General features: G+C 41.0%; 1 protein-coding gene across 17 annotated transcripts in view; it reads right to left on the bottom strand.

The window, feature by feature from the left end:
- The window catches only part of LOC137235972 (uncharacterized), a 116929-nt gene extending 90579 nt beyond the window's left edge, over nucleotides 1-26350 (bottom strand). For 5 of the 17 annotated variants that reach the window (XR_010948170.1, XR_010948168.1, XR_010948171.1 and 2 more), the window contains exons 1-2: nucleotides 25567-26350; nucleotides 25004-25056 (exon numbers count right to left, since the gene is read on the bottom strand). The gene's annotated coding sequence lies outside the window, so the exon portion shown is untranslated. Of the gene's footprint in view, nucleotides 1-25003; nucleotides 25057-25539 lie in introns of all 17 variants that reach the window. The other 12 variants (XR_010948172.1, XR_010948174.1, XR_010948173.1 and 9 more) reach the window with 12 other exon arrangements.
- Between the last annotated feature and the right edge of the window lie 234 nt (nucleotides 26351-26584).

Below are 26584 nucleotides of genomic sequence, written 5' to 3'. Positions count from 1 at the left end.
TGTAATGCACCAGCTACTTTTGAGACTCATGGACCAGGTACTGAAAGGACTACATTGGAAAACATGCTTGGTGTACCTGGACGACATCATCGTATTGGGTAAGAACTTTGATGAACACCTTAAGAATTTGGAGGAAGTTTTCCAGAGAATAGCCGGCGCTGGTCTGAAGTTAAGTCCCAAAAAGTGTGCGCTGTTTAAAAAGGAAGTAAATTATTTGGGTCACAAGGTAACGACAGAGGGCATCTGCACAGCGAACGAAAAGATAGAGGCTGTAAAGGATTGGCCAAGACCACAGAACCTACATGAATTAAGAAGTTTCCTTGGGCTGTGCACATATTACCGCCGATTTGTACCAAATTTTTCCAGCGTAGCCCATAGCCTCCATGAGCTTACAAGAAAAAATAAATATTTTGAATGGAAGAAGGAGCAAGAAGTGGCTTTCCAAACATTGAAGGAGCGTTTGTGCACTGCCCCAATGTTAGCATATCCGATTCCAGGAGCAACATTTATGCTAGATACAGATGAGAGTGGATATGCTATAGGAGGCGTTTTATCACAACTGGTCGATGGACAGGAGAAGGTAGTTGCATATTACAGCCGTTCGATTGGAAAACCAGAGAGGAACTACTGCGTTACGCGGAGAGAGCTGTTGGCATTGGTAGAGTGCATTAACCATTTTCACAAACACCTCTACGGCCAGCGATTCCGTGTCAGGACAGATCACGCAGCTTTAAAATGGCTTCTGCAGTTCCGTAATCCGGAAGGACAATTGGCACGGTGGATCGAGCGACTACAAAGCTATGACTTTTCCATTTAACATCGAAAAGGTAGTACCCATGGAAATGCCGATGCAACGTCACGAAGACCATGTAGTTTGGAATGCAAGCGCTGTTCAAAAGCCGAGGCTAAAGAAGACATTATAGATGTCCGGCTAATGACTATCACATGTACAGATGAATGGGACAAGGAACAGCTAAGAAAGTGTCAGCTAGAAGATACAGATCTGTCACGTGTTATGCAAGGGCTCGAACGAAACGAAAGACCAAGCAGAGAGGAGATGTCAGCAGAGAGTCCCATTGCGAAGTCATATTGGGCACAGTGGAACAGTTTAGAATTGATATCCGGTTGCTTGCATCGAGTATGGGAGAGTGAGGATGGTCAATGCAAGAAGAAACTGATAGTTGTTCCCATAAAGAGGATTCCTGACGTGCTCAGCGAGCTGCACAATGGTCCAAGAGGAGGTCATCTTGGAATCACGAAGACACTCGAGAAAATTAAGCAGAGATTCTATTGGGTTGGTTGCCGTCAGTCGGTTACCGAGTGGATTGCCAACTGCGAGGTATGCAACAGAGCGAAAGGGCCTAAAACCCGAAGTCATGGCCAGATGAAGCAGTATATTTCAGGTGCACCATTTGAAAGGATCGCCATGGATGTCGCAGGTCCATTTCTTACTAGCAACCGCGGAAACAAATACGTACTGCTGGTTATGGATTATTTCAGTAAATGGCCAGAGGTATACCCAATCCCAAACCAAGAAGCAGAAACAGTAGCAGAAGTGGTTAAAAACGAATGGCTTGCAATGTATGGTGTACGAATGGAGTTACATTCTGACCAAGGCAGGAATTTTGAATCAGCTGTGTTCCAAGAAATGTGCAAGAAGTTGGGCATTCGAAAAACACGGGCAACTGCATTGCATCCTCAATCCGATGGTATGGTGGAACGTTTCAATAGAACATTGGAGGAGCATTTAAGGAAAGTAGTAGACAAGTACCATAAGGACTGGGGTACACACATATCATTATTCTTGATGACCTACCGATCGGCAGTACATGACACAACGGGCCAAACTCCCGCAAAGGTAATTTTTGGCAATGACCTTCGACTGCCAGCTGATTTGAAGTATGGGATAGATGCCGATGCGGGGAGGAATGTCAAAGGAAGAAGAGCTGAGAGTGGTACACGATCTGGTAAGGCAACGAGAAAATATTATGAGTGACAAGATGAAAGCGAGGTACGATAAAGCAATTAATTCGGAAGGGTTTCAGGAAGAAGATTTGGTGCTGCTATACAACCCACAACGAAAAAAAGGTTTGTCCCCGAAATTACAGTGTAACTGGGAAGGCCCATACAAAGTTGTAGTAGTAGTAGTAGTTGTGTAGATTCGTAAAATGAGTTGAAACTTGAGGAAAAAATTTAAATGTAAATTTGCAAATGTTGAATTTTATAAAATGGTTCGAAAATTTTAGAATTGTTGAAAACTGAAAAAGTATTAATTTTTAAGTTTAGACGGACGCACCGCTTTAATCAAAAATGTATTTGGTTGTTCAACGGTATCACCGTGTTAATCAAAATCCAAAAAAAATTATGTATATATGTACGTAAATGTGTGTATGTAGAAAAAATTTGCACAAAAACTACATATACATATGTAAGTAATATACTTAAGAGCTGCTTCCGAGGTTCTGCCTTAGCCGCCGCTGCTTCTTCTGCTGCGCTGCTGCCCCGATGTTGGTCTTGCTGCTGCTACTGCGCTGCCAGTATTATCGGCTGCTGGTGTTGTTGCTGCTGCTGCATATATGTAGATATATGGCGTGGTTTTCTGCCGTTAGGTGAGTAGAGGAATGCCGTTGTTAATGTCGATGCTTGGTGGTACAGTTGCCCTTAAGTAGGCGAATTAAGTTTTCCGAATTAAAGATTTCTTATTATTTCCGTTTCTTTAGTTTGTATTATCTCTGCTCCTTTTAATGTGTATTTTTAGTCGTAGATTTAGTTCTAAAATGTTCTTATTATTTCTCTGTATATATTTGTAAGTATTTTCTTAGCCAATTTTATTACCTCTGTATTTTGTTATAAGTTCGAAGATATTTTGTTAGACATTTTTATTATTTCCGTTTTGTTATAAATTTTAAAATGTTGTATTTCGTTTTTTGTTATATAGTTGAAAATATTTGTTAGAAAAATTGTATTAATTCCGTTTTTATTAGATTCGAAATTATTTTATTAGAAAAAGTTTATTATCTTCGTTTTGTTATAAATTTTGAAAATGTTCTATTAGAAAAATTTTTACCTCTGTTTTTGTTATAATTTGAAAATATTCTGTTAGAAATCTTTTTATTACTTCCGTTTTTGTTAAATAAATTTAAGTTATTTTATTAGAAAAATTGTATTAACTCTGTATTGTTATCAAGTTGAAATTATTTTGTTAGCTATCTTATTTAATGTTTAAAATTTTCTTATTCACTGTACCACCACTTTCTTTCACTCTATTCACCGTCGCTGCCAAATTTTAAATGACCGAGGTCCAGCCTCACGGTCGCCATGTGGCGTTCCAATAAGGGAGCCTACGCCGGGTGCCGCCCTGCGGCGTTACCTTTTTCCAACGCTCCTTCATTTTGGGAGGACGCCGCCTCCAAATCGTTGCCATTTTTACGGTGCCAATAATTATATTGTTCGAGGGGGCCTTCTCCGCCAGAATATCAGATGTATTTGTTTTCAATAAAAATGAAAGAACTCAAAATGTTTACTTCGTAGTTTTTATTCGCGAAAGTTTCAACTAGGCACGATGTCGGTCAAAATTGTAATGGCCGCCGGTGTATTTTTTTATTTCCCTTCTTTCTTTCTTTTGTGTGACGTTGGCGGCAGTTGTACTTGCCATGCGTGTTGCCACTGCGTGCGCCTGTCAAGTACCACTAAAGCCCCAATCACATAGGATACCTTATAATATTTTTGCTAATGCTACAAAGCTGCTCTCCACAACACAGCATGCGTACACCAAAGGCAAGTCGGTAGACACCGCATTGCATAGGGTGGTAATAAGCATAGAGAAATCCCTGGAATATAAGGAGTATGCTCTAGGAGCCTTCTTGGACATTGCCGGGGCTTTCAATAATGTTGCAAAATGGGCGATTATGGATGGTCTTAATTACATTAAAGTACATCCTGCCTTAATCAGATGGACCGGCTGCATGTTAAATTGCAGAAAGATTACATCACAATGGGGATTGTACGAGGACACGAAATCAGTGGACAGGGGCACGCCGCAAGGAGGGGTGCTATCACCTCTGCTGTGGACGCTGGTCATCAACCAACTGCTCAGGCAATTCGATGAGGGACGCGTAAAACTTACGGCTTACGCAGATGACGTTGCAATTGTCATAAGTGGAAAGTGCCTTCAAACGATTAGTTCTTTGATGGATCGGGCGCTTCGGGATATTCATACCTGGGCATCTAATAAATAAATAAATAAATGTAAGGCGCGATAACCTCCGAAGAGATCTAAGGCCGAGCTTCTCTTCCAATTTGCGTCGTGCTCCTCTTGATTTTTCCCTACAAATTGGCCGGACGGGACCTACATGTTTTATTCCGACTCCGAACGGCATCTGCAAGGCAGATGAGTTTTCACTGAGAGCTTTTCATGGCAGAAATACAATCGGAGCGCTTGCCAGACACTGCCGAGGGGCGACCCCGCTTAGAAAAATTTTCTTCTAATTGAAAAATCTTATTTCTAAAATTTTGATGTTGCTTTGCCCGGGAGTTGAACCCAGGGCATACGGTGTGATAGGCGGAGCACGCTACCATCACACCACGGTGGCCGCCTGGGCATCTAATGCCGGGTTGAAAGTCAATGCGGAGAAGACGGATATGGTCTTATTTACAAAGAGGTACAAGGTCCCAAATTGGACCAGGCCTAAGTTAAGAGGGGTGACCTTACAGGAGAAACCTTGCACAAAATATCTAGGAATCATCCTAGACAGTAAGCTGTCATGGAAGCTCAACGTGGAGGAGAGGGTTAAGAAGGCCTCAACGGCACTCTATGCATGTAAAAGAATGCTGGGGTGTACGTGGGGCCTATCGCCCTCTCTTTCTCATTGGGTTTTTACAGCGATTTTAAGCCCAATTCTATACTATGGAGTTCTTGTTTGGTGGAAAGCCACACAAAAAACAACATACCTCAAAAAATTATAGGGGGTATGCAGACTATCGATGCTTAGCATTACGGGATCCCTGAAAACAACCCCGACGGCTGCACTGTATGCCATTCTGCACATCCCACCTGTAGACCTGGTAGCAAAGAACAAAGCGTTAACGACCGCAACCAGGCTCGGTGCTTCGGGGCAGCTTGAGCGTCATCAATCACAAGACGAACAGACTACATGATTCCCTATCTGCGCTTCGAGGGAGATCTTAAGGCCACAATAGAGGTGGACGGTTGGCGCAAGGGTGCGCAAATGGCGGACGAGGCGATACATGTGTACACCGATGGTTGCAAATTAGTGGAAATATTAGCCGTAACCAAAGCAGTAGAAACCCTGGAGGAGAATAGCTTAAGCTGCAACCGTGTTAACTTTTATATTGACAGTCAAGCAGCAATTAAGGCAATAATCTCGCATAGCACAGCATTTAAATGCGTGTTAGAGTGTAAGCAGTCTCTGGAGAGAATCGGGACAGGGAGAAGCATACATCTATATTGGGTCCCAGGGCATATGGGAATAGATGGGAATAAAAAAGCGGACGAACTAGCTAAAAAGGGCGCATCCCTTGAAGCTTGGGCGAGATTAAGCGAAGGCGAGAGGTGCACATGATCGACCAAGCGGAAAAGGCGTGGGTTCAAGCGCGGGGCTGTAATGTGTCGAAGACTATGTGCTTCTATCATTAAAAAAAGAGGACTGTAGACTCATGACGGGTATTCTGACTGGACACTGGCTTGGTCAGTGATAGCAGATGTAGGAAGTGCGGGTTGGGGGAGGAAACGATCGAGCAAGTTTTGTGCCAGGCTAAGACTCCAGCTATTAGGAGTGATACAGCTGTCAGATCTAGAAGCAGCAAGGGGCTTAAGTCCTAGGAAGCTTCTAGTATTTGCCAAGAGGATGGAGTTATTTTATAACATAGGTCCTGGTTTTTGATAGGGGTTTTTCAGTTTGGCCGTTAAAACAAACTTCTGGTAACACCTTGGACTCAATCAGTCTGTGTGAGGTCCTCATGGTCCGGCCAGTTCAACTACCTAGCTGTCAGATTATACTAGAACGATCGCCACGACTCATCTTTCAGAAGCATTGGCGATTAAATCAGACCAATTCTAAATATTCTCGCGGAATTTTGTCCTCGCGGATTTTTTTATTCCCGCGGAAAAATTCCTCCAATTCTTTTCTCCTAGGGAGAAGAAAAATTGGGGAACAGGAATTTCGAATTTTCGATGTCAGCTGTTTTGTCAATTGAAATTTCGTTGCGCATTTCTTATTTTATTTAAAAAATTGAAAAGTTTAATTATTGTTGCGAATTTGTTTGAAATTAAGAAATAAGGTATAAACAATGCACATTATTGCATTTCATGTGGTATTCACTGAAATGAGTAATGAATTGGTGCACAGCAACATCAACAGAGGAGCATAATAAGAAGACGGCGGGATAACACAAATCCGTCGGAGTTGCCTGCTTTCATTCTGCAAAGCAATTTTCTGGCGGCCACGTCGAGTTGAGTTCGCCTTTCGCCATATGCCAAAATCTACTTAAACCTTCTTAAAAAATCCTTGCGCAATTTCTGGATGGCTGCATCAAATATACAAAGAGCTCTTCCGCTGCTTATGATATACTTTTCGACTTAAAATAAAGAATAATGTGGTTGTTGTTGTTGTTGTATTAACAGTGAGAATATTGTGGTAGAATGTAAATACATATTTTAGCACAAATTTGTCAAGTGTTCTTTCTTAAAAGAACGAATTTCCTTTAACTATTTCGATGCATTCCCTTTAACCAGTGAAAAAATTCCTATGAAATGGCAAAGAAATCTCCCTCTCCCTCACATTCATAATACCTACTTTTCTCCCATAACCGGTTTCCTCTTTTTCGAACATTGTTCAGAATAGGAGGAAAGGGAGAAGTGAAAAAACTCACAAGGAATTTTTATTTAGAATACGAGGAATGGGAGAAGGGAAAAAACTCGCACGGAATTTTCGTTTAGAGTTGGGCTAAATATAAAAAGGACGAAGAATACAGCAAGTCTCATATCATAGGAGCAGTTGCGTTAGCAAGTCCAGTGCGACTGAGAAGGATCAAAATCAGCATTCCCACACCCCCAAATGCGCTGCTGAAGTTGAGCTCCAAAACTTAATGGAACATACGTCTATGCGACTCTTGAAAAGTTTTTCTGAAGAAAAGTTGAAATCACTGCCAAAAAGCCTAACATTGATAAATAAATGGGGCTGTGATGGAGCATCAGGACAAAGCGCATATAAATAAGTAAGGAAGGTTAAGTTCGGGTGTAACCGAACATTACATACTCAGTTGAGAGCTATGGTGACAAGATAAGGGAAAATAACCATGTAGGAAAATGAACCGAGGGTAACCCTGGGATGTGTTTGTATGACATGTGTATCAAACGAAAGGTTTTAAAGAGTATTTTATGAGGGAGTGGGCCATAGTTCTATAGGTGGTCGCCTTTTCGAGATATCGCCATAATGGTAGACCAGGGCTGACTCTAGAATTTGTTTGTACTATATGGGTATCAAATGAAAGATGTTAATGAGAGTTTTAAAAGGCGTGGGCTTGGTTCTATAGGTGGACGCCTTTCCGAGATCTCGCCATAAAGGTGGATCAGGGTTGACTCTGGAATTGGTTTGTACGATATGGGTATCAAATGAAAGGTGTTAATGAGTATTTTAAAGGGTAGTGACCCTTAGTTCCATAGGTGGGCGCCGTTTCGAGATATCGCCATAGAGGTGGACCAGGGGTGACTCTAGAATTTGTTTGGACGATATGGGTATCAAATGAAAGGGGTTAATGGGTATTTTAAAAGGGAGTGGGCCTTATTTCTATAGGTGGACGCCTTTTCGAGATATCGCCATAAAGGTGGACCAGGGGTGACTCTAGAATGCGTTTGTACAATATGGGTATCAAACGAAAGGTGTTGATGAGTATTTTAAAAGGGCGTTTGGTTTAGTTTTATAGGTGGACGCCTTTTCGAGATATCGGCACAAAGGTGGACCAGGGGTGACTCTAGAATGTGTTTGTACGATATGGGTATCAAATGAAAGATGTTAGTGAGAATTTTAAAAGGCGTGGGCTTAGTTCCATAGGTGGACGCCGTTTCGAGATATCGCCATAAAGGTGGACCAGGGGTGACTCTAGACTTTGTAAGTACGATATGGGTGTTAAATGAAAGGTGTTAATGAGTATTTTAAAAAGGAGTGGGCCTTAGTTCTATACGTGGTCGCATTTTCGTGATATCGCCATAAAGGTGGACCAGGGGTGACTCTAGAATATATTTGTACGATATGGGTATCAAATGAAAGGTGTTAATGAGTATTTTAAAAGGGAGTGGGACTTAGTTCTATAGGTGGTCGCCTTTTCGAGATATCGCCATAAAGGTGGACCAGGGGTGACTCTACAATATGTTTGTACAATATGGGTATCAAATGAAAGGTGTTAATGAGCATTTTAAAAGGGCGTGGGGCTTAGTTCCATAGGTGGACGCCGTTTCGAGATATCGCCATAAAGGTGGACCAGGGGTGACTCTAGAATTTGTTTGTACGATATCGGTATCAAATGAAAGGGGTTAATGGGTATTTTAAAAGTGAGTGGGCCTTAGTTCTATAGGTGGTCGCCTTTTCGAGATATCGCCATAAAGGTGGACCAGGGCTGACTCTAGAATTTGTTTGTACGATATGGGTATCAAATGAAAGATGTTAATGATAATTTTAAAAGGCGTGGGCTTGGTTCTATAGGTGGACGCCTTTCCGAGATCTCGCCATAAAGGTGGATCAGGGTTGACTCTAGAATTGGTTTGTACGATATGGGTATCAAATGAAAGGTGTTAACGAGTATTTTAAAGGGTAGTGACCCTTAGTTCCCTAGGTGGACGCCGTTTCGAGATATCGCCATAAAGGTGGACCAGGGGTGACTCTAGAATTTGTTTGTACGATATGGGTATCAAATGAAAGGTGTTAATGAGTATTTTAAAAGGGAGTGGGCCTTAGTTCTATAGGTGGTCGCCTTTTCGAGATATCGCCATAAAGGTATACCAGGGGTGTCTCTAGAATTGGTTTGTACGATATGGGTATCAAATGAAAGGTGTTAATGAGTATTTTAAAAGGGAGTGGGCCTTAGTTCTATAGGTGGTCGCCTTTTCGAGATATCGCCATAAAGGTGGACCAGGGGTGTAATGGTCCATCAATCTAGTGCAAGTGGAAAACCACCACACCTAACACCAAGATTTCAGTGCAATTTGCGTAAAACACATAAAAAAAATTGGCCGTCCCTCGCCACTTCCATCGCGGCTTGGTGAGGGTGTGGAAGAGTTATTCAAGTAGTCTACTATAAGTGCCATCATTAGTTGAACGGTGTGTCCATAATTCCGCCGATTATAACCGGAAGAATAGAGCCAAGCTTCGAAAGACTCTCTATCAGCATCCGCATTCGAACTTTATAGGCAGCAAGGAACACGAGGCACCTTATTGTAGGCATAAAGGCGTAAAGCCGGACCACACATACCCGGCATGCAGAATTGATGGTTGATTGTTTTTTTCTTTCATTTCAACCTAACTATGGAATGTGGAGTTCCCACAGCCAAATCACGAAAAAACCTGTTGTGTAAAGGAAAACCAGCAATATAGCGGCAACAAAAACCTCGTATTGAAAAAAGTGTGACAAAAAATAAATTTTGGTTATTTAAAGAAAAGATTAGAACACGAAACATTAGAAAAACAAAATACTGAGAAAACTGCAGAAACAAAAAAAATAATAATAATAATAATAAGTTTAACTAAAAAAAAAAAAAAAACAGAAAAAAAAAAAATTATGGTTAGTAAAAGTGCCATACTGTTTTATGGAAATATTGGGTTTTAGTCTGTGTCGCACAACAAAAAACAAAAAACATATATATAGTCCATCTACAGAGATAAAGTTAATGGGAGATCTTTAAACACACAAGAAAAAAAAAAAACTTTGTAGGTTGACTATAGGCCAAAAGATATAGTTTCCTAAGCGAAAAATTATTTCATGAAATAATAACAACTTGTGGTAACGAAAAAGTATAAACATCCGCACAACCCACACAAATAACCATATATTCAACCAAAACTTTACATCCTAACAATAGCAATAGCGTCAGACTTGCTGCATCATCTTGGATGGCCTTTCAGCGATGGATTGCATAATATATCTAAGTAACTACGAACAACTGTAAGTACATTCTTCTTTATATGAAATAACAATTTTTTTTGGTGGGTTTTGATATCATAGCAAGGTCAGAGCAACTTACGCATTCACATATGTACATATGGTTGCCCAGTGCATCAGCTGGTACATAAGTAAATGAGCCGGTACATATAATTATTTGCACAAATGCATGTACATATTTAATGAACTATTACTATGTGCGAGCGTTTGTTGGTTTGACTGCTTTAAAAAATACCAAAAACAAAAAAAAAAACAAAAACAATAAACGAAAAGAATCAAAACCTTTGACAAAATTAACAACGAATGAAAATAAGAAAACGGAAAAACCTGTTCTGAGTGCTTAGCAAACTTTGCAAAACTTTCAATCCTTTATCACCCTTGCTAAATAAAGGCTTATGGTTGCCTAATAGAAATTTGATTGTTGAGTAAGGTTTTGGATGAATACAGATAAATAGAGAGTTTACCAAACACAATATAGTGTAATATCGCACACAAAATTACCCCCCAAAAAATATTTGGTTAGGGAATTAAATATATACAAATGAGATATTCAACGACATACTAATTTATATAACTAGTACTTCTTGTAAATATAAAATGTTATATCGATCCAAAATGAACAAGTATCTACACATGTATATTTGATGATAGTCAATTTGTATTTGAATCGTTACCAATAAGTAACCTTACGTATAGGGTATACAAGAGTATTAGAATGTAAAGCTATCTTGAAGAAACCAAATTGAATTTTTTTTTGGTAAGTTGTTTCCGAAAATTGAATAAACATAATTTAATGTGAGTTTGCAAAGAATACACCATGTGTTAAATTTATTAGTTTTCCTGGCGGCATACGGTGGCATAGGGAGGTGGGGAATGTTGCTTTCTATGGGCATCTTCTTGCATCTTTTTTATTGCGAAGATCTTGGTTGGGTAGGGTAGCGAAAGCGAATGTCAATTAACATCTTAGACATCGCTGATCAATCAAGATGACGTATATTAGGGTGTTCTCTTTTCTCTGTAAAAATTTGTTTCTTTCTAAATTTTGCAATTATGTTAGTATGCCCTGTTACTTTTGCTTAGGAATCCTATTTATTAAAATTTATGGTAATGCAGTTGAGGTATGGCCAAAATACACCCCACGCCGAAAGAGCTAAGGCACCAGAGGATTCCGCCTGCCGCGACCCTTCAACTGTCCGTAGGTTTATATGCCTTCCTATCTTTACCACCTAGGAACCGGCTTACCTACTCATTCATCCTCACCCCCTCGAGATATCGCCATAAAGGTGGACCAGGGGTGACTCTAGAATATGTTTGTACGATATGGGTATCAAATGAAAGGTGTTAATGAGTATTTTAAAAGGGAGTGGGCCTTAGTTCTATAGGTGGTCGCCTTTTCGAGATATCGCCCATAAAGGTGGCCAGGGGTGACTCTAGAATATGTTTGTACGATATGGGTATCATAAGAAAGGTGTTAATGAGTATTTTAAAAGGGAGTGGGCCTTAGTTCTATAGGTGGTCGCCTTTTCGAGATATCGCCATAAAGGTGGACCAGGGGTGACTCTAGAATATGTTTGTACGATATGGGTATCAAATGAAAGGTGTTAATGAGTATTTTAAAAGGGCGTGGGGTTTAGTTCTATAGGTGGACACCTTTTCGAGATATCGCCATAAAGGTGGACCAGGGGTGACTCTAGAATTTGTTTGTACGATATCGGTATCAAATGAAAGGGTTTAAAGGGTATTTTAAAAGGGAGTGGGACTTAGTTCTATAGGTGGATGCCTTTTCGAGATATCGCCATAAAGGTGGACCAGAGGTGACTCTAGAATATGTTTGTACGATATGGGTATGAAATGAAAGGTGTTAATGAGTTTTTAAAAGGGCGTGGGGCTTAGTTCTATAGGTGGACGCCTTTTCAAGGTATCGCCATAAAGGTGGGGGGACTCTAGAATGTGTTTGTACGATATGGGTATCAAATTAAAGGTATTAATGAGGGTTTTAAAAGGGAGTGGTGGCAGTTGTATATGTGGAGGCGTTTCCCAGATATCGACCAAAATGTGGACCAGGGTGACCCAGAACATCATCTGTTGGATACCGCTAATTTATTTATATATGAAATACCACGAACAGTATTCCTGCCAAGATATCAAGGGTTTTTTATTTCGCCCTGCACATCTTTTTCATTATCTGCTACTTAATATGGTAGGTGTCACACCCATTTTACAAAGTTTTTTTCTAAAGTTATATTTTGCGTCAATAAACCAATCCAATTAGTTCTATAGGTCGTCGCTTTTTCGAGATATCGCCATAAAGGTGGACCAAGGGTGACTCTAGAATATGTTTGTACGATATGGGTATCAAATGTGTTAATGAGTATTTTAAAAGGGAGTGGGCCTTAGTTCTATAGGTGGTCGCCTTTTCGAGATATCGCCATAAAGGTGGACCAGGGGTGACTCTAGAATTTGTTTGTACTATATCGGTATCAAATGAAAGGGGTTAATGGGTATTTTAAAAGGGAGTGGGCCTTAGTTCTATAGGTGGTCGCCTTTTCGAGATATCGCCATAAAGGTGGACCAGGGCTGACTCTAGAATTTGTTTGTACGATATGGGTATCAAATGAAAGATGTTAATGAGAATTTTAAAAGGCGTGGGCTTGGTTCTATAGGTGGACGCCTTTTCGAGATCTCGCCATAAAGGTGGAACAGGGTTGACTCTGGAATTGGTTTGTACGATATGGGTATCAAATGAAAGGTGTTAATGAGTATTTTAAAGGGTAGTGACCCTTAGTTCCATAGGTGGACGCCGTTTCGAGATATCGCCATAAAGGTGGACCAAGGGTGACTCTAGAATATGTTTGTACGATATGGGTATCAAATGTGTTAATGAGTATTTTAAAAGGAAGTGGGCCCTAGTTCTATAGGTGGTCGCCTTTTCGAGATATCGCCATAAAGGTGGGTCAGGGGTGACTCTACAATATGTTTGTACGATATGGGTATCAAATGAAAGGTTTTAATGAGTATTTTAAAAGGGCGTGGGGCTTAGTTCTATAGGTGGACGCCCTTTCGAGATATCGCCATATAGGTGGACCAGGGGTGACTCTAGAATTTGTTTGTACGATATCGGTATCAAATGAAAGGGGTGGATGGGTATTTTAAAAGGGAGTGGGTCTTAGTTCTATAGGTGGTCGCCTTTTCGAGATATCGCCATAAAGGTGGACCAGGGCTGACACTAGAATTTGTTTGTACGATATGGGTATCAAATGAAAGATGTTAATGAGAATTTTAAAAGGCGTGGGCTTGGTTCTATAGGTGGACGCCTTTTCGAGATCTCGCCATAAAGGTGGATCAGGGTTGACTCTAGAATTGGTTTTTACGATATGGGTATCAAATGAAAGGTGTTAATGAGTATTTTAAAAGGGTAGTGACCCTTAGTTCCATAGGTGGACGCCGTTTCGAGATATCGCCATAAAGGTGGACCAGGGGTGACTCTAGAATTTGTTTGTACGATATGTGTATCAAATGAAAGGTGTTAATGGGTATTTTAAAAGGGAGTGGGCCTTAGTTCAATAGGTGGACGCCGTTTCGAGATATCGCCATAAAGGTGGACAAGGGGTGTCTCTAGACTTTGTGTGTACGATATGGGTGTCAAATGAAAGGTGTTAATGAGTCTTTTTAAAAGGGAGTGGGCTTTAGTTCTATAGGTGGTCGCCTTTTCGAGATATCGCCATAAAGGTGGAGCAGGGGAGACTCTAGAATGTGTTTGTACGATATGGGTATCAAATTAAAGGTATTAATTAGGGTTTTAAAGGTGTGGTGGTAGCTGTATATGTGAAGGCGTTTTCCAGATATCGACCAAAATTTGGACCAGGGTGACCCAGAACATCATTTGTTGGATACCGCTAATTTATTTATATATGTAATACCACGAACAGTATTCCTGCCAAGATTTCAAGGGTTTTTTATTTCGCACTGCACATCTTTTTCATTTTCTGCTACTTAGTATGGTAGGTGTCACACCCATTTTACAAAGTTTTTTTTCTAAAGTTATATTTTGCGTCAATAAACAAATCAAATTACCATGTTTCATCCCTTTTTTCGTATTATCTATATAATTATGGCATTTTTTTAATTTTTCGTAATTTTCGATATCGAAAAAGTGGGCGTGGTCATAGTCGGATTTCGGCGATTTTTTATACCAATACAAAGTGAGTTCAGATAAGTAGGTGAACTGAGTTTAGTAAAGATATATCGATTTTTGCTCAAGTTATCGTGTTAACGGCCGAGCGGAAGGACAGACGGTCGACTGTGTATAAAAACTGGGTGTGGCTTCGCCTTTTTCACAGTAATAAGTTATCGTCCTAGAATCTAAGCCCCTACCAAATTTCACAACGATTGGTAAATTTTTGTTCGACTTATGGCATTAAAAGTATCCTAGACAAATTAAATGAAAAAGGGCGGAGCAACGCCCATTTTGAAATTTTCTTTTATTTTTGTATTTTGTTGCACCATTTCATTACTGGAGTTGAATGTTGACATAATTTACTTATATACTGTAAAGATATTAAATTTTTTGTTAAAATTTGACTTTACAAAAAAAATTTTTTTTAAAGTGGGCGTGGTCGTTCTCCGATTTTGCTAATTTTTATTAGGCATACATATAGTAATAGGAGTAACGTTCCTGCCAAATTTCATCATGATATCTTCAACGACTGCCAAATTACAGCTTGCAAAAGTTTTAAATTACCCTCTTTTAAAAGTGGGCAGTGCCATGCCTATTGTCCAAAATTTTACTAATTTTCTATTCTGCATCATAAGTTCAACTCACCTACCAAGATTCCTCGCTTTATCCGTCTTTGGTAATGAATTATCGCACTTTTTCGATTTTTCGATATCGAAAAAGTGGGCGTGGTTATAGTCCGATATCGTTCATTTTAAATAGCGATCTGAGATGAGTGCTCAGGAACCTACATACCAAATTTCATCAAGATACCTCAAAATTTACTCAAGTTATCATGTTAACGGACGGACAGACATGGCTCAATCAAATTTTTTTTCGATCCTATGATTTTGATATATGGAAGTCGATATCTATCACGATTCCTTTATACCTGTACAACCAACCGTTATCCAATCAAAGTTAATATACTCTGTGAGCTCTGCTCAACTGAGTATAACAAAGAATAATGTAGACGATGGAACATTTACAGATGGTAATATGTTTATGATTTCTTTTGTTCCACGGCCGTCATCAGTTAAATTGTGCCGGCCGAGATGGTGTCTTCCGAACTCATAAAAGCTACAGGAGTGGTATAAAAAATCAAATCGCAAAATTAGAACCAACAATAATTGAAATCGAAAACGGGAATGTTATTACCATAAAGCATGATTTTCTTCTAACAATGGTCGATGGAAAAGTTTTAAACTTGCTAACAAACACATCATCTATAAGAAGAGTCAAAAAGACTGTGAAAATCTTGATGATTCAATTATTGACGAACTAAATTATGAGTAGGGAATATCTCCTTTGCATGCGAGGATAAGGTGCATGGAATTCGTTTTGAAACTAGCTTATACACTACCACAACAAGGAGAATTTTTCGACGACAATGCAACATCTAAGGAAAAACAAAACATTAAAAAAAAATAATTCAAGATGCATTCTATAAAGAGCTTGGCCTGAGAGTTGACTGCCCAAAGTATGGATACAGCAACACAAATGATGGAAACTCCTCAAGAAGATTTTTTGAACACGATGAAATGACTGCTCGCATTACTGGAGTCGATAGAGATATTGTCAAACGATTGGGAGTAATTTTAAATATTTTAAGTTGCCATGAAAAAGTTAATGGACCTAAATTTGGAGAATATGCATCGAAAACTGCAGATCTGCTGCTTCAAAAGTATCCTGAGAAAAAGCTCACACCAACGGTACATACAATTTTGGCCCATGGAAAAGATTTAATAGAATACCAGTGTTTACCATTAGCAGAATTGTCTGAAGAAGCTCAAGAATCTAAAAACAAGTACTACAAAAGAAATAGAAGTACTAACGCTTGCAAAATCTCACGAGTTAGACAAAACGAGGACCTTTTCAACATGTTGGCCATCTCTTCTGATCCATTATATCATCCATGAGGCATGTAAGATCACAAAAAGATCTTACAGACACCTATAGCTCAGAAATGGTTTCCATGTTATACATATTTTCAAGAACGAAGACTACATTAAGATTAAATAAATGATCCAGCTTTTTCTATCCCAACAAAAAAATTATTTAGTACTTAGTTTTGTTATTTTATTAAAAAAAAAAAAAGAAATCAATAAATACAAGTTTATTATTTATTATAAATAATACAGTTATTTCATTTAGTACTTATAATCATATAATTTTCGTTTTTGCATCTTTTTAAAATTTATGAAATTTTAAGATGAGTTTCGAAGCACCATTTATGTATATTTATTTTAAAGCTTAGGCTTTGGCCAGGGTCGTGCGCAAGGGTGTGCAAGAAGAGTGTATTTGTTGACTGATAGCCAATAAATATGGTAAATGTTTCTCTTTACTCCCGTTTTATTAATTTTTATCGCAAAACTGTCTTGACAGTAACGGATGCTTACTATGAGCTTCCATATATTCAAACCCCCTCCCCCCCCCCCCCCTGCGCACGCTCCTGGCTTTGGCTATCAGAAGAGTAATAAATTTTTACAGAAATCAATAAAATTGGTAAAGCGGTTATTAAGATAAAACTGTTTATCATAAGTGGGCAGGGCCCAAAAATGTATTAGTTGTTCGTCGTTGGCTCAAATACAACAATATTAAACAACTTTTAATAATTTTTCTTAGTTAAGTATTAATAAAATAATTGGTTTTTGAATTTTTCAAAAATATGTAAGTAAATTTATACAATGAATTTTCAAGCAATGGTTATATACTTATCCCCTAGCGTACACATTTCACTTTTATAAGAGTATAGCATCTTAAAAGAAGTAATGCGTCCATCAAGTTTGGTGGAGATTGATAATCTTGCTACTAAGACAAAACTTTTAATCATAAGTGGGTAGAGCCACACTCCTTCATACAAATCATAAGTTTATCTGATTTCAAGTTCAAACACATCCTCATAAAAAAAATTAATCCTTAAGTTTTTAACAATTTTTTTTTTTTTTTTTTTTGTATTTTTCTACAATTTTTCAACTTTCACGAATTATTGTGAAGCACCCTGTTACTCTGACATCCTGTGTTTTAAATTGTTTAAAGCATAACTAATTAGCTTTCAGGTGCAGTATAAATCTTTAAAATATCTTCATTAGTTCAAAAGTTATGATTGCAAAGAAAAAACTCAAAAGGCGCCATAGTGCGTCGCTGGTTTTTTTTTGGGCGAGACCTACATACATACATAAAATGGTTTATTTTTTATTTTTGCGCTTTCAAAAATGTATAACTTGTAAATTTATACGTAGCAATTTTAGAGAAATCTTACAAAATATATTGAAAACTCAACGTTATGCATCATTTGTTCATTTTGTATAACGGGTTTCTTGACTATTTCTGTTCGTGTATATATACGGTTAATTACGCTTCCAACAAGATACGAATTTCAAAGATTGGTAGAAGTCTAGAACAGGGGCCAACTAATACGCGTCCAAAAATATCGAGAGGTTTCAAAAAACGCGTATTGACCTCGACAACAATAATTCCTCTGTCCGGAGATATTTGCAGTTGAAGTTGTCAATTTTCATGTGGTTGTTGTACACTGAAAAAAATTGTGTGTACAAAGAGATTTTGCACTCATTTCATTTTGATCCCACCCCATTGATGGACCGACCAGCGTAAGGGGATAAGGGATATAAACCAACGCATCAGATTGCTTGTGGACGAACACAAGCGGGCGAAATGGGAAGAGCACCTAAGAGGTTGTAACCTCTCTACCGGTGTAGGTAAACTTTGGTCCACCGTAAAGTCCCTATCGAATCCGACTAAGCACAAAGACAAAGTTTCCATCGCCTTTGGCGATAAGGTGCTGTCTGATGCGAAAAAATGCGCGAGCGCTTTCTGCCGACAATATATAATGCATCCTACGGTCGACAAAGATAGACGGAGAGCCAATAGACACGCACATAAACACAAACTTTGTCATACCCGAGAAATGGAAAATGGCAAAGGTGGTCCCGCTACTAAAGCCTGGGAAACCAGCTAACGTAGGTGAGTCATATCGTCCGATATCTCTCCTATCGCCAGTGGCAAAGACACTTGAAGCCATTTTGCTCCCTTATTTCCAAGCACATTTGCAGCTAGCCCCTTATCAGCATGGCTTCAGAAAACTCCATAGCACTACCTCCGCGCTAAATGTCATTAGCACCCAGATAAATTGCGGTTTGAATCAATATCCCCACCATAGAACAGTACTCGTAGCGCTTCCCAAGGCAGTCGGTTCTATGTACCGGAGCGACTCGGGATTTTTCCCGACCAAGGACTGTCATTTCAGTGTAACCCCATTTAATTTGTTTCGTCCCTCCCACAAATTGTCATCCTCCCAGCAGCTCCTTGCAGCAGGACTGCTCCATATTCTCTTGCTCCGGGAAGGTATCGAATCCAATCCGGGTCCGTCTCCTGACCCCGGTCCTGAGAAATGGTTTTGCTGCATCTGCCGGAAAAGAATCTTTTTAGGACGGTCATACTCTGTTCAGTGTGTCTCGTGTAAGGGATGGTTGCATCGGACAGGTTGTTCTGGGCTTGATCCCAAAACCCGACGTCCACGTAACTTTTATAAATCTTTTGTGGCTCCTTGCTGTTCACGCCCAAGGGCGCCCCGTAGTCTACGTCTAAGCGCCCCCCCATTACCTTCCTGCAGCCCCGCTGCTCAGCAAGCCACAACAAGTACCCGCTGCTGCTCGCGCCTTACGGCGCCAACAACTCAAACAGCTGCTAACACTCACAACTACAATCTTCGTAGTAGAGTCGGAAGCAATGCTGAGCAACAGCCCCTGCCCCCGTCTTCTCCCCCCTCTTTTCCGGCAGCAATCGTGTAGGTCAGGGAACCAGACTCTTAGTCCCTACCTCCGTTTGCACCGTTTGCCAGCACAGAATATATATGTTTGCGACATCCGCCCAATGCAGCTCCTGCCTTAGGTGGTGCCACTTTCCTAGATGTTCTGGTCTCCGCGACGGCAACCCCTCGACGGGTTTCATCGCGCCATGTTGCCAGGTCGCAAACCCAAATCATCCGGGTACCCCAATGCTTGCCCAAGGACGCCCAGTCCCGGGGCCACAACAGCAATTGCGCCCTGGCCTTCCTCAACCCAGGCGTAGTCACCCGTCACTTACCCCCAGAGTGGCGACGTCTCCCCTCATGCACTTCAGAATTCTGCAGTTAAACTGTAATGGACTAACTGGGAAGATCACGGAGATAGTCAATTTCATGAAGCGGCACAACATCCGCATTGCTGCGATTCAAGAGACTAAACTCACAGCACGATCTGCATTGCAGACCTGCTCTGGGTATAATGTCCACAGAAAAGATCGCGAGAGCGGAAATGGAGGCGGCCTCGCGTTTATAATACACCACTCTGTGCAATATCACATATTTGATCCTGGCATCGACCGCAGGGACAACGTCTTAGAACGTCAAGGCCTATCTGTCCGGTCAGGCGATGCAAACCTAGAAATCATCAACATCTACATCCCCCCTGCCACCTGTTGCCCCGGTGGATACCGCCCTAATATCAGAGCCTTACTCACTGGAAACAATCGCATTATTTTAGGCGACTTCAATGCCCATCATGATCTATGGCACTCAAATTTGCGGACGGACAGTAGGGGCGAGATGTTGGCGGATCAAATAGAAGAAACGACGTTCTGCACAATATACGGAGACGCCCCCACACGTATGGTAGGAAGCTGTCACAGTTCGCCAGATATCTCAATCGTGAGCGCAGAACTCGTAAACTGCGTCAACTGGCAGCCGATGGTATCATTGGCATCCGACCACCTGCCTATACTTGTTTCGCTCGAGCGTACCGCCGACTTCATCGTTACCGAAAAACGCACTTTCATAAACTTTAAAAAAGGAAAGTGGGAAGAATATAAATCCTTTACAGACAACCTCTTTGCTGCCCTCCCTATCCCGACTGATGCCCGCCAAGGGGAGCGTGCCTTCCGCAAGGTCATTGAATCCGCCTCGGCACGTTTCATTCCCGCCGGGAGAATTCCCGAAATCCGGCCCCACTTCCCGGCGGAGGCCGCAAACTTAGCGAGAGAACGTGACCTTATAAGGCAGCTTGATCCAGGCGACCCCCAAATAAGGGATATAAACCAACGCATCAGATTGCTTGTGGATGAACACAAGCGGGCGAAATGGGAGGAGCACCTAAGAGGTTGGAACCTCTCTACCGGTGTGGGTAAACTTTGGTCCACCGTAAAGTCCCTATCGAATCCGACTAAGCACAAAGACAAAGTTTCCATCGCCTTTGGCGACAAAGTGCTGTCGGATGCGAAAAAATGCGCGAGCGCTTTCTGCCGACAATATATTATGCATTCTACGGTCGACAAAGTTAGACGGAGGGCCAACAGACACGCACATAAACACAAATTCAGCGCGTCACCAATCACCATCACCGCTAAAGAGGTTGAGGACGCCATTGGTCGCGCTAAACCATCCAAAGCAGTGGGCCCAGACGGCATAGCCATGCCGATGCTTAAAAGCCTAGGGAAAGAGGGTTTCAAATATTTAGCGCAGGTCTTCAACCTGTCTCTTTCCACCTTTGTCATACCCGAGAAATGGAGAATGGCCAAGGTGGTCCCGCTACTAAAGCCTGGTAAACCAGCTAACATAGGAGAGTCGTATCGTCCGATATCTCTCCTATCGCCAGTAGCAAAGACGCTCGAAGCCATTTTGCTCCCTTATTTCCAAGCAAATTTGCAACTATCCTCCAATCAGCATGGCTTCAGAAAACTCCATAGCACTACCTCCGCGCTAAATGCCATTAGCACCCAGATAAATTGCGGTTTAAATCAAAACCCCCACCATAGAACAGTACTCGTAGCGCTAGACCTATCAAAAGCTTTTGATACGGTCAACCATGGCTCGTTACTGCAAGACCTGGAAGGGTCTACCCTTCCCCCATGTCTTAAAAGGTGGACCGCAAATTATCTGGGTGGTCGGCAGGCATCGGTGCTATTTAGAAACGAAACATCAAAGCCAAGGAGAATTAAACAAGGGGTGCCACAGGGTGGTGTCCTATCCCCACTTTTGTTTAATTTCTACATATCTAAGCTACCTTCACCACCGGAAGGAGTCACAATCGTTTCCTACGCCGATGACTGTACAGTAATGGCCACAGGCCCAGGCCCACAGATCGATGAGCTATGCAACAAAATAAACGGCTACCTCCCGGATCTCTCCAGTTTTTTCGCCTCGCGAAACCTGGCATTATCACCGACTAAATCTTCCGCGACCTTATTTACAACATGGACGTCCCAAATGTCGACCATTTTGAACATCCACGTCGATGGCTCTACGCTACCGACTGCCCTACACCCCAAAATCTTGGGTGTGACGTTTGATCAGGATCTACATTTTGGTGAGCACGCAGCCGCAATTGTTCCGAGAATTCAGAGCCGTAACAAAATCCTCAAATCCCTTGCTGGAAGTACCTGGGGAAAAGATAAAGAAACGCTCATGACTACATACAAAGCAATTAGCCAGCCGATTACGTGCTACGCGTCACCCATATGGTCGCCAAGCCTAAAAATTACCCACTGGAAGAAGCTACAGGCCTGCCAAAATACTGCTCTCAGAATTGCCACGGGCTGTCTTCTTATGTCCCCAGAACACCATCTACATAATGAGGCGAGAATACTCCCCATCAGGGAAAGAAACGAGATGCTGACCAAACAGTTCCTGTTGAATACCCAGAAACCTGGGCATCCCAACAGACATCTGATTGACGAGCCAGCACCGCCTAGGGGCTTAAGGAGTCATCTCCGTAAGCATTTTGAGGAAATACGGCATCTGAGAACACAGCCGTATGAAGCGAAAAAACACAAGCAGGTCCTTGGTGAACTCCACAAACAGGCGTCGGACCTTTATGCCGGGAATTGCCCGGTGAACCCAGTACTCAAAGTAAAGTATCCAAAACTAGCGGAAGAGGAACGCATACTCCCCAGGGAAACGCGTGTCACTCTGGCTCAACTTCGTTCTGGATACTGTAATAGGTTAAACTCTTACCTATCCAGAATCAACCCCGACATACAAAATGTATGCCCCGCTTGCAATGTGTCCCCACATGACACCAACCATCTCTTTAATTGTAATGTGGAACCAACGCCTCTAACACCCCTTTCCCTATGGTCCACCCCTGTTGAAACAGCAAGTTTCCTTGGACTCCCGTTAGAGGATATTGATGACAGTTTGTGATCGGTCGCGTCTGTTAGGTGGGGCGAAGCACTGCTACAACAACAACAACAACTCGTAGCGTTAGACCTATCAAAAGCTTTTGATACGGTCAACCATGGCTCGTTACTGCAAGACCTGGAAGGGTCTACCCTTCCCCAATGTCTTAAAAGGTGGACCGCAAATTATCTGGGTGGTCGGCAGGCATCGGTGCAATTCAGAAACGAAACATTAAAACAAAGGAGAATTAAACAAGGGGTGCCACAGGATGGTGTCCTATCCCCGCTTTTGTTTAATTTCTACATATCTAAGCTACCTTCACCACCGGAAGGAGTCACAATCGTTTCCTACGCCGATGACTGCACAATAATGGCTACAGGCCCAGGCCCAAAGATCGATGAGCTATGCAATAAAATAAACGGCTATCTCCCTGATCTCTCCAGTTTTTTCGCCTCGCGAAACCTGGCATTGTCACCGACTAAATCTTCCGCGACCTTATTTACAACATGGACGCCCCAAATGTCGACCATATTGAACATCCACGTCGATGGCACTACGCTACCGACTGTCCTACACCCCAAAATCTTGGGTGTGACGTTTGATCAGGATCTACATTTTGGTGCGCACGCAACCGCAATTGTTCCAAGAATTCAGAGCCGTAATAAAATCCTCAAATCCCTTGCTGGCAGTACCTGGGGAAAAGATAAAGAAACGCTCTTGACCACATACAAAGCAATTAGCCAGCCGATTACGTGCTACGCGTCACCCATATGGTCGCCAAGCCTAAAAACCAGCCACTGGAAGAAACTACAGGCCTGCCAAAATACTGCTCTCAGAATCGCCACGGGCTGTCTTCTTATGTCCCCAGAACACCATCTGCATAATGAGGCGAGAATACTCCCCATCAGGGAGAGAAATGAGATGCTGACCAAACAGTTTCTGTTGAATACCCAGAAACCTGGGCATCCCAACAGACATCTGATTGACGAACGAGCACCGCCTAGGGGCCTAAGGAGTCATCTCCGTAAGCATTTTGAGGAAATACGGCACCTGAGAACCCAGCCGTATGAGGCGGAAAAACACAAGCAGGTCCTTGGTGAACTCCATAGACAGGCGTCGGACCTTTATGTTGGGAATTGCCCGGTGAATCCAGTACTTGAAGAAAAATATCCAGAACTCGCAGAAGAGGAACGCATACTCCCCAGGGAAACGCGTGTCACTCTTGCTCAACTTCGTTCTGGATACTGTAACAGGTTAAACTCTTACCTATCCAGAATCAACCCCGACATACAAAATGTATGCCCTGCTTGCAATGTGTCCCCACATGACACCAACCATCTCTTTAATTGTAATGTGGAACCAACGCCTCTAACACCCCTTTCCTTATGGTCCACCCCTGTTGAAACGGCAAGTTTCCTTGGACTCCCGTTAGAGGATATTGATGACAATTTGTGATCGGTCGCGGCTATTAGGTGGGGCGAGCATTGCTACAACAACAACAACAACCGACCAGCGTAATTTGTTATAAGCGCGGCCGAAGGCCGCCAACGCACAAAGCTGTTCTGCGCAAAAATACCAGGCATGCTTAACTAACGAAACGATATCATTTCGTTACGATAATCAACGCTAATAAACGAAACGAAGTCATTTCGTTTCGTTTATTAACGTTAAGAACGACAAATTAACGTTAATTTGACGATCTTAACGTTAATAAACGAAACGAAGTGACTTCGTTTCGTTTATTAGCGTTGATTATCGTAACGAAATGATATCGTTTCGTTCGTTAAGCATGCCTGAAAAATACTATGGATCCCATCCCCGGTTTCGGAGGGACCCGAGGTAATTTTTGTTAAGATCTCTTAAACGAGTTAAAATTTTTCTTTTCAGCTTTCGGATTATTGTTGTCGAGGTCAATACACATCTTTTGACATCTCTCTCGATATTTTTGGCCGCGTATTAGCAGTCGACCCCTGTTCTAGACTATTATTCAAGGATTAATTAAGGTTTGACTTTTGCATTTCGCGATTTCATATGAAGACATTTAGGGAGATATTAGTGCAAGGTTTCTTTTATGAAAATTATCACTCCCGTTAAATTATTAATTATAGTACTCAAGTAAATTGTTAAATTTTAGGAAGTTTGATCACCCGATAGCAAATAAGTTACATAACTGTAAATTATTCCCTAGAATTGTATCAGGACCACCCTCTACTGTCTAGGATCCCTCTACCAACTCTTATTTATTCGCAAAGCGTTGTGCACCTATGGAAAATTTTACCAAGAATAATTTCTTGTTGTGCAAGAACTAGAAGCCTCCGGAAGATAAAACCTTAGTTTTGGCATTTAGGGGGATCCCTCTGCAATTTCTTTGTTTATACTTATTGTCAAAGCGTGGTGCAGTAATGGAAAATTTAACCCATGGGGATAACGACAAAGAGCATTACCTGAGAATTTCCAATAGTGCTGCAACAGTTGATTCCTTCACCAGATAATTCACCTTTAAATGCAAGCGTTTATAGATATGTATGTGTAACATTCAATAGATTATATAAATGGAATATGTTATCAAAAGACCCGTTTCGACCTCGGTTTTAAGAATCCGAAAGCGGAAATAAAAAAATTCATTTATGTCGAAAGATATTTACAAAAACCTTAAAATGACCCTGAGAGGGTCCGAAATATGAGGCCCGATCCATAGTTTTTTTTGCACTGAACACCTTTTTGCGTTGGCGGCCTTCGCCCGCGATTTAAAAAAATAACCCTTGGTCGGTCCAACACCGGTTTGGGGATCAAAATAATTTGCGCGCAGAACACCTTTCTGCATTAGTGTGTGTGTGTGTATACAATACATCCCAAAATACAAGTCACATGAAAATTCTAAGCGATGTTTTGCTTACATATATCTTTTGACAGAAATACAAATTTTTATTTTCGCTTCAGATTCTAAAAACGGGGGTCGAAACGCGTCTTGTCATACCACCTTTGATAAAATCTTGTAAAACGTTACCGGAATATTTTCCCAATAATTTCTCTGAACAATGCGGGTTTGTTATATTTAATGATGAGGTAACGTTTACAAGACGGTGCACCAGCTAAATTTTATCAAAAATTATCAAAGGTAGTATCAAAAGACACGTCTCGACCTCCGTTTTTAGAATCCGAAAGCGAAAATATAAATTTTTATTTCTGCCAAAAGATATAAGCAAAAAATCGGTTACAATTTTCATGTGGTTGTTGTTTTTTTTTGCCAATTTGTTGTAAACATACACATACTAATGCAGAAAGGTGTTCAGTGCGCATTTAGTTTTGATGCCCAATCCGGTGTCGGACCCACTGAGGGTAATTTTTTATAAGCGGGACCGTAGGCCACCAAAGCAGAAAGGTGTTCTATGTAAAAGAAACTATGGATCGGGCCCCATATTTCGGACTCTCTCGGGGTCAATTCACGGTTTTTTGTAAATAACTAACAATTTTTGATTTCCGCTTTCCGATTCTTAAAACGGAGGTCGAACGCGTCTTTTGATACCACCTTTTTATAAAAATTAGGTGGTGCACCGTCTTTGTAAAACGTTATCAATGATGGATATGGATCGATTTTCTTATTTAATTTAGGCAAAAATTCATGCTCCTTTTCTTGATGGACATTATTACTCCACGGTATAAAGTTCCAATCCACCTGTCTGCCATTTAGATACTCGTTTGTTTAATGATCCTTGCTGTAAGCTTGTGGTATTAGTTGAAAATTCCAACTTTAATTGTAATATCTTCGTAATACATCGAATTGAGTTACATATATGGATTAGTGATGGAAAACTATCGATGGCACTATCGATAGTATCGATATTTGGGCACCATCGCCGCCATCGATAGTTTGGGAAAACCATCGATAGTTTTTCAACTTTTGTTACCATGCTTAATTTTTTTTAAAACACATACAAAATGGATACATTTGTGATTAGAACCAACGAAGGTAAGTTAAATAAAGCATACAAATCTTGCGTTTTAATTTTATTTTAACACAATAC

The sequence above is a fragment of the Eurosta solidaginis genome, unplaced genomic scaffold, assembly GCF_040869045.1.
Source record: "Eurosta solidaginis isolate ZX-2024a unplaced genomic scaffold, ASM4086904v1 ctg00001119.1, whole genome shotgun sequence".
NCBI lineage: Eukaryota > Metazoa > Arthropoda > Insecta > Diptera > Tephritidae > Eurosta > Eurosta solidaginis.
Note: the sequence above shows the minus strand (reverse complement) of the source record. Positions and strands in the feature narration are given on the sequence as shown.